Below are 12574 nucleotides of genomic sequence, written 5' to 3' on the forward strand. Positions count from 1 at the left end.
TTGGAAAATCAACGAATGTGTTGCAACATTTACTGAATAAATTACTACTATATTGTAATAAATGGAACATAGAAGTAAACACGGAGAAGACAAAAGTTGTTGTTTTCCGAAATGGATGGAGGCCTGTGGTAAACCGTTTTTATTACAACGACAGAGAATTAGAAATTGTGAACTCCTATGTATACCTCGGTGTATTGCTCCACTATAATGGAAAATTTTTACAAACTCAAAAGCGTTTATCTCAACAAGGATCAAGAGCTTTATCTTCACTAATAAATTCATTGAAACAAATATATGTGACTACTGAACAACAAATTTTCCTATTCGATAGTATGGTTGGATCCGTTTTAAGTTATGGGTCTGAAATATGGGGTTTTCATCGTGCTGGTGATATAGAGCTTATATATAATAGATTTTGTAGATTTATTTTGAAACTTGGTAAAAAAGTCCCTACAAATTTTTTATATGGTGAACTTGGGCACCTGCCATTGCATATTTTGAGAAAATATAAAATCCTGAAATATTGGATTCATATTGTAACTAATAAACCTCATATTGTATATGAAGTTTATAAACTTTTGTACAAAGATGCAAATAATGGTAAAATTAATTGGGCGTCTAACGTAAAAAAATTGTTATGTAACCTTGGATTTTATGATGTATGGATTTCACAAGATACTAGTAAATTATCATTTGATTGTATAAAAACACGTATTAAAGATCAATTTTTACAAAGCTGGAATACAGCTTTAGAAGAATGTAATAAACTTTGTATTTATAAACGATATAAACTAGAATTTGGTTTTGAAAAATACTTAGATTTTCATTGTAATGTATCTATATTAACAAAACTACGTAGCGGCACACTTAAATTAAATGTTGAAGTTGGTCGTTATCTAAATACTCAAAGAGAAAACAGAATTTGTATGTGTTGTAATATGAATGTTTTAGAGGACGAGTATCATTTTGTTTTATCATGCCCAGCGTATAGATCTGTGCGTATAGAATTTTTACCTTTATTCTACTGTTCTTGGCCAAATCGGCACAAGTTAGATAATTTATTACAAGCTCATTCGAAATCTCTGACAGTAAAACTATGTAACTATTTAAATGCAGCTTGGAAAATTAGATCGCATATATTGTCATAATATTATTGTATACTCTGTAACTACTGTTCTCTGCTGTCTTTTGTTTGTCATATATTGTATATATTTTCGTTTGCCATAGCATGTATATGCTTCTTGCAAATAAAGTATTCATTCATTCATTCATTCAATGAATTTGCATTTAAAATTGCGGATTAATACGCGCCATGGAATACTAATTTCAAATTTCTAGAATATGTAAGGGAATATCCGCCTTAATTATAAATTTCTTAATTTGTAAAATGCAATTCTTAATTTGAAACATGAAATTTCTTAATTTGTAAAGTGTATTTTTTCTCATTTGTTAAAAAATGTTCTACATTTCTTGATTTGTGAATGTAATTTCTACATTAGAAAATGCCTGTACCAAGTCAGGAATATGACAGTTGTTATCCATTCGTTTGATGTGTTTGGACTTTTAATTTTGCCTTTTGATTTTTGATTTTCCTTTTTGAATTTTCCTCGGAGTTCAGTATTTTTGTGTTTTTACTTTTTTCTTCAAATTTGAATGAAATTTCAAAATTTGTTACAATTGGTTGTATGTTACAAATAAAGAATTACATTTTTCAAATTATGAATTGTTTAATCAAGGAGGATATTCCTTTTCATATTAGAAAACTAGGGGTTATTGTTGGTAGACCTTGCTTGCCGACAGTAAGACTTTAAAGGTAGAGTGAATATTGGTATTTCGAAAGAGGGTCGAAACAAACTAGAGGGCCATTCAAAATCATAGAATAAAAACAAACTGGTAACTTCATGGCTACAAATGTAAAAGACTAACATTATATATGTATGTGCCTGACCCAAGAAGAAGCCTGTAGTTCAGTGGTTGTCGTTAGTTTATGTTTTGCATAATTGGTTTTCGTTCATTTTTTTTATAAAATAAATAAGGCTGTTAGTTTTCTCGTTTGAATTGTTTTACATTGTCATTTCGGGGCCTTTTATAGTTGACAATACGGTATGGACATTGCTCATTGTTGAAGGCCGTACGGTGACCTATGGTTGTTAATTTTTGTGTCATTTTAATCTCTTTTGGAGAGTTGTTCTATTGGCAATCATTCCACAACTTCCTTTTTTATAAACAGACAAACAATTGTTCACCAAACACATCATAGAAAACTAAAAACTAAGAAAGGTAATAAATTACAATTCAAGATATACTTCTTTAAAGTAAAACTTATGGTAAAAATGAGAAAATTTCAAAAGTCTGACGCATTTCAGGAACCATATATTTTAAATGCAAGATACATTTAACAATTCGTTACAAAACATACAAAATTACCTAAACGCAACGGTAACAACTGTAAAAGGTAAAATGAAAATTTTATAAACTATTATTTCACAAACAAAATGTATCATTCATTTCATCACTAGTAGAATATTAGTCGAAAACGGTCATTTTGATCTCCACATAATCTGAAAAGTCTGAACAATAACATATATAGTCATATTTAATTGTTCACTCAATTTTCAGAACGGAAACTTTAGAACTGTTCAAACAATTTGCCTGCAGTCAATTCAGTACTGTTCAGTAGCTTTCTCAACAATTCAATAAATTGTTTTACAATTAAAAAAAAAACAATTTCTGATCAGATATTGTATACATGTGCATGCATTTGTCGACGCTTTTGCTACCTTCTATATGCATCTATGGGACGGATAATGTTTAGTTAGTAAAAAGGGTTTATATGATAACTCGCAAGAAAAAGTAATACAATATAACTAGAGTCCTCACAACAATATTGCCATATGTTAAAATTTGACTGCAAATGATTTTTTTTTTCAAACAAAACAGTTTTATCATAGAGTACTCACCTTTTCGATGTTATTGACATATAAACATAAGAAAACAGAAAGAAAATTACAGCGGTTCATAACGACTAATGAATTACGTTTAGCCATATGACATTATCGTTTGTTATCTGCAGTGATATGAGCATTGCAGTAAATATTATAAAAGGTAACATAAGAAGTAGACTAGCATATAATGTATTTTTTATTCATTCATAATCATACCTTGACGACTACATACATACCTCGTTTTGTGTTCAACTTTGGGTTTAACTTTAGAGCTTTTAGATGGGAACACACGTCATATTCTTCTAACTGTTCTTCTGACCAGTCAGGTTCTGGAATTATATATGCAATTTTTGATAACAAGGAATTCATTTTTTCCCTTAACAGTAAATCTGGAATTAGCTTCAAAAACAAAATGAAATGTAAGGCTTTGTCTAACTCAGCGGATATTTTGTGTCAGTTATATATAAATATACTAAATAAATAAATGATTTGGAAAATACATTGAAGGTATAAAGTCATGAGAATTCCGAATGTCCCGTTGAACATAACAGAAAATAACCGCAAGTCTCCGAATAAAAAGGTAAAGTAGGTCAAAGACGCTAAAATTATTTTATAACATTAAACATTTTAGCATCGACGGTTAAGGAAGCTATAAGGTATTTATCTTCTCATTTTAATTATTTTGATAAGGAAACTAGATAAAAATAAAGCATCGTATAGATTTTTAAAACAAACCGAAGTATACAGTACATCGAACATCTTTTTATTTAATTCAGTCATTTTGTTTTCTTTTTTTTTCCTTTACTCATCCCTTATTTACGTAAATATGTCTAGACAGTGGCGGATCCAGAACTTTTCCTAAGGGGGCCCGCTTCATTCATGCTTCAATGATTCCCTATATAATCAACCAAATTTCCCCCACAAAGGGTTTGGGGGGCGCCCCCTGGATCCACCTATGCTAGAAGTTTTAAAACCACCCAATTAGGACATGTTGTTTATATGGCTAACGATATGTGCATCTAGCCACTTGACCAGTTGACGACTTGCATATATATTTGATTGCACATTTATTATCAAGTTCGACTGAATTTATTTAATGGATTTTTAATAATGTCAGATTTGAAAGAAATACATGTGAAGTATATGTTAGAAATCTTTTTGTTCAAAACAGAATGTTAAAAGACATATAAAGGAAAGTTATGATCAATAAGTTGGTAAGCTTTAATTAGTTGGAAAAAAAGTTATAAATATAATAAAATGTATAATTATGTACAATAAATTGGCAAATTTGATACTCATGCAGTCGTTGTGAAGGGCATGCATATAATCATTCGGCCAAAAATAAAGAAATCAAGATTAAGATTGAATATTATTTTTATAATAAAATTAATTGTACATGTGTTAATGACAGTGCTAGTGGGATATGTATCACCAGCACAATAGTAAGAACTTCTGTGTTGGCGCCATGATTTAGGAACATAAAGAGTTACACTAGTCCGTCTGTCCCGAATGTCCCATAAAAACGGGTTCTGCTCTTCTTACTTTAGTTTGCCTCAATCAAATACTTCAAAACCTAAACACAATATATAAAAGGAGCTGATGCATGAGTGCCAATGAGAACTCTCCACAAGAGACTAAATGACACAGAAATTAACAATTATACAATGTAGCCTATGTCACCAACACGGTCTTCGACAATGGGCAAGGTTCATACCGCAAAGTCAGCTTTTAAAGGCACCGACATGACAATGTAAAACAATTCAAACGAGAAAACAAACGGTATAAGTTATGTACAAAAAATAAACGAAAAACAAAATAGGCACGTGCATATAAAATAAGGCGGGGTTAAACATGTTAGCGGGATCCCAACCCTCCCCCGTATGTGGCATGAGTGCCAATAAGAACTCTCCACAAAAGACCAGATCACACAAACACTAAAAACTATGGGTCATATGCAGCTTTCAACAATGAGCAAAGTCAATACCGCATATAGTTATCAATAAAAGGCACTGAACTGACATTGTAAAACAATATTCAAACGAGAAAATAAACGAACAAATTTATGTAAAAAAAAATGAACGAAAAACAAGTATGTAACACATGAAAAACGACATTCATTGAATTACAGGCTCCTGACTTACCACAAGCACATACATACCGAATAAGGCGGGGTTGAACATGTAAGCGGGATCCCCACCTCAACACAAAATCAAATTTGAAATTTTTAAGTGTCACTTTTACCGTTCAAGAGTTATCATGTCCCTTTAAAAAATATAAGAAGTGCTGACTATTTCGTTTCCTTTGTCTTAAATAAGGAGGCCCCTCATGGGGGGGTCCTAGTAATCACATAATCACCATTTTTTTGCCAATATAATCACATAATCATTAAATATTTGCTTATCTTTAGTAATCAAATTATCATAAACTAAAAATACAGTCCTAGGTAATCAAATAATCATGAAATATTTGGCTTAATAATCAAATAATCATTAAAAAAACGGCCAAGTAATCACATAATCAAAAACCCCATGAGGGCCCTCAATAAGTCTGACTCAATCAAATGTTATGAACCTTATACGCGATTCACATTACCCCATAACACAGATCTGTGAAGCTCAATATTAGGTCACGATGGCGTCACTGTTCATGTTTTTTTTATATGTAAAAAGTTGTGGTACGATTACCAATGATACAAATGTCAACCCGGAGCCTTGAGATAGGAAAACTGCTAAATCTATTGTTTCTGTTCTTTAACTTTAATTTGCCTCAGCCAAATGTTTTGAAACTTATTCACAATGCTTATGGTCACAAAACGGTCAAAATTACGCGAATCCTGCATCTATATGTGGAAGTTTACTCATTTTTTTCACAAGCAGGAGCATCTGTGATTAATAGACATATTCTACATTTACTTCAGTAATCAGCTTATTTTCTTCCATTGAATTCTTTTTTAAATAAACTGAACTTGCACATTTTTTTTCAGGATCTCGGTGCAGTTTGGTAACAGACAGTGATATCAAGTTAAATGTGACCAACTTAACAAAGTGTTTCACTAGATTGAGCTCTCTGTCTAAGTGTACTTTAATGGTTCTTAGCATTGAGTTCAGTTTATTGATATGCGTATACCTTCTGTGTGAATTTTTATGATGTAAAAGCAGACTATTCATACCTACATGTCCATGAAATGAAATCTAAGGTAAAATGATTGAAACATTTTGCATTATCTATCACAGCTGGCAGAACATGATGCTACTGAAGCAGTAAATTTTCTTACTTAATATTCACGGAAATTAAAGGATTTAGTTTCATCTGAACCAAACATTCTAAAAAATTGAGAATGGAAATGTGGAATGTGTAAAAGAGACAGTAACAATGTCAAAAGAGCAGAAAGCAGTCAAAGGCCATTTATGAGTCCTCATAGCTGACTATGCGGTATGGGCTTTGCTCATTGTTGAAGGCCGTACGGGGACCTATAGTTGTTAAAGTCTGTGTCATTTTAGTCTTTTGTGGATAGTTGTCTCATTGGCAACCATACCACATCTTCTTTTTTATATCTTCAACAAAGCGAGAAAATCCCTCTTCCAGAGGCGGGCTTCAGATGGCCCTTAACAAAATGTGTACCAGTTCAAACTTCAAATTATAAAATCAACTTACAATTAAAAATATACAAGACTAACAAAAACCAGAGACTCCTGACTTGACGTCAAGGTAATCATACCAAGAGACACATCCAATATGCAAAGGTCAAGAGTCAAAAAGTCATAGTCTGGTCAAGAGATTCTTGTGAAAAAAAAGGATTTTGATAAAAGGGTCATTGTGGTACACTAAACTAACAATATATCTTATGTATCTAATATATCTTAGAAGATGTGGTACGAATGCCAATCATACAGTTAATTCTCCATTTAATTCAAACAAAATATACAAGTTTTACATTGAGGACAAAGGTCAAGCTCACATGAAGTTTCTCGTGCCAATAGACTCATATAGAAAACCTAGGGCAGAGACAGAAACACAAGACATATAATAACTAAACTCAATTGAATGGAACTTGTATTGCAGGTCACTACAATTGCCTTCAACAAAGAATATAAACTCTCGCAACAAAGCAAGATTAACCCCGTCTTTCACTAAAGTTTGAGCAGGATTCTTTGCAACGATTATCTTAACACATATAATTGAGAATCGAGTCGTGCAGTTATGTCAAGAAATTAAAACGGTAAGATTAAACATTAAAACAGTAAAAACTAGCCTAAGGGTTTACCATTAATTTTTAACCCAACCATATGATAGTACTATGGTAAACTTATGGATACACATGATACAGTCATGAAATTGAATATTTGAAATAGTACGACCAGAACAATACAAGACAGAGTTGTAAACAAAAGAAAGTAATGATGCATATCGAATTTTTAATTCCAATGCACAAATTAGGAACCGTAGTTTTCATTCAATTTATTTATCTAAAATGTACGCTTGGGTTAAACAATGGAAATTAACACTGTATATTTATATAAACGATCAATCTTGTAAATAGATAAATAAATAATCTTAATGTATAGACAAAAACAAACAAAATATTACATCTTGTCATTGTTATGCAGATATATGCCTTGAAAAAATACTTATTACATGTATTGACGTCTGCAAAATACAGATTAATTGACAACGGAATTCAACATGCGAAGCTTTTAATATTAAGGAAATACTACAACGAACATTTTAAATAATAAGTATACATATATATATAGAATGTAGAAAAACAGAAGCTAATGATATCATATATCAATGATTACCAACTTTCATGAATGAAATAAGATTAAAAATTAACTATTAACACACTAAAATAACGAATGCCAAAGACAACCTAAATCATAAAAGAACTAACTAATAGATGCTACACTACCAATCAAACAAGAAAATCCAACCGTTTTAAAATTTGGACGTTAAAAATGCGCATTTGCGATAATCGAATTGAAGAATGTTTTTTTTTTAAATTCAATAGAAGAATAGAAAAACATGAATCGACTAACAAAAGCTATATTTCTACATATAGAAATATGTATAAAAATATATTGTAGTTGCAAAAGCTGGACAGTATTTTTGTTTATATGCAAAAATATCCTTACTGTTTTTACTCCTGAAAATAGAAAAAAAAGTTACATTGTAAACTTCTTTGAATTTTTTAATTTTGAAATTGCAATCAATTTGTTTTTAAAGTTGTAGATGTATAGTTATAACACTAGTCGTATTTATCTAAGACGCCAAGTTGCACTTTCACAGATGACATAGAAGTTTATAATACTAGTAGTCTATTGTTATCACGGTGGGTATGGTTGTCCTGCGAGAGAACGTACTGTGCTGGTGATTTGGTCCTGACGGGTGCTGGTGGGTCCTGATTCTGTGCTGGTGGGTTTGTTTACATTGTATCAGAACGGCAATAAAACGACTGTTTTGTTGCTTAATTTTTCTCTGATGCGTCATAAGTACCATGCAAAGTATATTACAACAATATAAAATTGCAAAAGTCGTGCAAGTTCGTTAAACGGAATTGTCCTGACGATGTGCTGGTGATAAGAAAAACGGTCCTGGTTCTGTGCTCCTATGTCCTGGTTCTGTGCCTTTATATTTTAGTTAAAAGTGGCAAATATTCAGTCAAGATCATTGATGCTGTACTGTTATTGACTAATAGTAATTAACTGTTGTCTGCTTTCTTGAAATTGACATTGTTATGAATCTGTTTACTGTTATTATGAGAGAAAAAAAAAAACCCTATTTTTTATTCTTTTTATAATTAACTGTGATTTTATTTATTGGCCTGTTAATGGAACCCTTCTTGCCCCCTTTTAAGATAAGAAAATATGTTTACGATTTTCGGGATTACGATCATTTTGCAAGATCGCCAAAATACGTTGTAATTTATACAATACTTATATAAAGTAGATGATGTTGTATGTTTGTTGTCAATGGACAAATTTCCATAAGAAACCAAAGAAAGTATGTGTTAACAACCATACGTCATTGTACGACCTTCAACAATAACCCATAAAATAAAAATGTAAAAGGTTTTGTATAAAAATGGAGAGCAAAAATATAGAAGAAAGGACTTTCTGAGCGTTTGAATCATATGTCTTTAGCAGCTTAAAACACATTTGTTTGTGAAAAATTGAGTGCTGACTATAAGAATGACAATAGTATTGCGGGTTTGTTTGTTTGGTTTTTTTTGGGGGGATGGGGGATAAGTTAGAGCGAGGTTACAGTGAAAGTGTTAAGCTTGGAATAGTTTCCCGTAAGATTTAAAAGTTGTATTTTAAAAGAAAAATGTATCTTACAGCTATTAAGAATCACTTGCTGTATCTGTAAGATTTTTTCAACATATTTTTTTTGTCTGAACGGTTATCAGGTATTTTTTTCGAAAGTTCGATAGAACACTAAAAAAAATCACTATTTTATGAAAGGGCAGACTAGAATATGTCAGAGAATATGTCAGAGAATGAAGACGAGATAACCTAGAGAACATTAACAAAACTAAGATTTCTTAGCTTTTTCATTTCAAAATTCCAAAATAAATAAATATTTTTGATAAAGAATTACAGGGGAGGAAGTGAACAATGTGTCCTACTTTTCTATATTTAAATATTTTTATGAATAAAAAATCAAATGTGCCTTAATTATGATTAAAAAATGAGTAAATGGAAAAACTACCAAACTAAAATACATTTTTATTTTAATATTGGTAATATCACTAAGCTTTTAAGTTTTGTGTGTCAAACACACCATCTCTGTAGTAATGACTCCTTATTAAGATATTTCACATCTCCATTTTTTTTCTACATTTTTTTATATTGTGAATTCCTAGTATTATTATATTAAAATGTAGACTTAATTTATATTTAAAAAAACTGAATCTAAAGCCAGATAAATAAAACATTTTTGTTTCTATCTATCCGTTTTCAGGACTTTAACAATCAACGTAAACACGCCTGGAAAGTAAAATGCGTACTCGGCTGTCTGTAATCGACCATTTTTAGACACCCTCCTAAAAAACAAGCCGGGGTGGGGGTTCAGAGATGCAAATTAAGTACTTAGATCAATATTTTATATTTTCGTGTATGGTTTATCACCCCCTCCTGTGGCCTGTCAATTACGAAAATGTGCAAACTGCAATAGTATCAAAACAGCACAGACAATGAATAATAGAGATATAATTATGTACATATACATGTATCAAGGGGAAACTTCTTGCAAAGCATTATTATTTATAGTTCATTATTGTATTTAGTAGAAAAAGAGAATTTGGTGAAAATAAAATCACTATTTTTGTAGAAAATTCACAGACCTTTGTACAGAAATTTTTGTTATGTTTAGCATGGGATCAACACAAGGGTACATTATCCTTAAAAATCTATTTAAAAGTATTTGAAACTAACGTTTGCTTTGTTAATTGTGCCTTCAATTTCAAAAATTAAAATATCTCGTAACGTCATACTACCAATTGAGTATAAAACAAGTAAATAAGTTTAAAAAAGAAATTCTTAGATTAAACACCTAGATTTAACTTTAAAAAGTCATAACAGTTTAAAACAATACAAATCTACACACACAAATAACTGGCTTAATTTCAACTGATTTTCAACCCGAATCGCTATAAGATCATATATAAGCTCAACTGTGTCGAGGGATCGTGTGAGGTTCATTTATTGTCTTGGCGTCCGTATTACAATGACCAAATGTTACCAAATGATTTTTTCAAGAGTGAATCTAGGAAAAACAATATTCATCAACAAACCAGACCACTGTCTGTTAAAATGTATTCGAGTTTTTAGTTACAGCCGATTCCATTGAGTATGTAGGCAAATGTTATATCTTTGGTTAGCTTGCTTGTTAGCTAAACCGTGAAGTCATTGTTAGGTAAGGTCTATACCCTCCTTTCGAATTAGCCTGGTCCTACAGACAGAAAGATGTGTCATTTGTCGGACTAGTCTACTCTTAAAGTAGGGTAGTTTACATAACCTAACAATGACTTTTCTGTTCAGCAAGCAAGATAACCAAAGATATTCCCTTTGTCTACACACTCATTGAAATCGACTTTAATATTGCAAATGTTCAAGCAATTAGGGCAAAACTTACCGAGTAAAAAAAATCAAAATGTCTATCACCTTGCACATTTCAGAAAATTCAGATCAGATAACGAAACTGGGTCCAGCAACATTTATAAGCAATTTAAGATTTTGACCCTCACAGTTTCCATTCACCACAAATATTCTCGTTACCACGAATCAAATACCAGTTGCAGCCTTTTGTTTATCTATTAATATATGTATACGGATAAAGTTATGAAAGGCAGCAGGGTCACCAGGGTGAGGAGTCCATGTCATCTGAAATAAATGCTAAGCATAGATCTAGAAAGCGGCAGATAATCATGGCATTAAAAAAACTCTCTTCTTTTCGACTTTTTTCGAACAAATTGACACATAAAATGAATTATATAGTATTATGGAATTTTTAACTTGTGTTCAATTCATTGGTTACACCTTTTACTAGGATAACAGTCCTGTCAAGTATGAGCTGGGTAAAATATTTCAGAAAAGAAGATGGAAATGTGAAAGTTTCCGTGCGTCAGGTGCAACAGCATACGAACAGCTAACATGTCTCGTCAGGGTGGAAGCTAAAAAGTCCACGAAAATTTGATTTAAAACCTTTATTCGTTCCAACAAAGATATTGTGATTTTGTTGAGGATTTAACCATCTACGACAACAAAATTTCTTTTTTTTTTTTAGAATTTACAGCTCTTCTATAAATATATGCAAAGCAAACCATTGATTAAATTGCTTGCTATGATTGTTTGGATGTTTGTAAACGACAGGTAAGTAGTCTGTTTACTATGACGTTACGCACGATATTGTGTCCCAATTGGTAACGTCAAAATTTGACGTTTTACGTCGGTAATCGGGTATACTTTGTTCGTTTTGATTGTAATCATTTTTGATCGATATGGATACTTCAAAGTCTTGAATATGTATGAAATATTTGCTACTGGTAGATACGCAAGCAAATGAACTTTTCGGACTTCTAATTTGGCTTGTGTTGTATTTTTCTTTATATTTATTGTAACTTTTATTTTTTTGCTCTTTTCTTTTTAGTTTCTTTATCTCTTTACAATATTTAATTCCCTCTGTCTCGGATATGAAATTATTTTGTTCTGTAATTAATATTTTACCTATTTATTGACATATTACCATATGTTTTTTATTTCATTTTAAATAATTATTCATTTTCTATTTGATTATAATTAATTTTATATATTGCAGTTCTTATCGTGGTTTCTATGATTCTATCTATTTTCGAAATTTGTAATTTGGTTATTTTGTTTTGTCCTCTGATCTTAAAACATAAAATCGAACCGTATTTGTTATTTAAAAACAATGAAATATTGTTCATATATCATATGATAATACGAACTGCTTTCGAATTCGATGGCCTAGGGGATGATTGGCCTAATGAGCTTATATAAAGTGATGAAAAGCATGGTAATTTTAAGATACGCTCGTGGCGAGATTTGTTCGACTCCGATCCTAATCGACAGTTATTGCAACTATTTTAACTTAGGTCGCCTGATATCCGG

The 12574-nt window shown here is 31.3% G+C and overlaps 1 long non-coding RNA gene across 1 annotated transcript; it reads left to right on the forward strand.

The window, feature by feature from the left end:
* The first annotated feature begins 5855 nt into the window (after positions 1–5855).
* LOC143048625 (uncharacterized) lies at positions 5856–7195 on the forward strand. The gene is made up of 2 exons (XR_012969899.1): positions 5856–6141; positions 7008–7195. It is a non-coding gene; the product is annotated as an uncharacterized LOC143048625 (long non-coding RNA).
* Positions 7196–12574: the final 5379 nt, after the last annotated feature.

This window comes from Mytilus galloprovincialis, chromosome 10, assembly GCF_965363235.1.
Source record: "Mytilus galloprovincialis chromosome 10, xbMytGall1.hap1.1, whole genome shotgun sequence".
Taxonomy (NCBI): domain Eukaryota; kingdom Metazoa; phylum Mollusca; class Bivalvia; order Mytilida; family Mytilidae; genus Mytilus; species Mytilus galloprovincialis.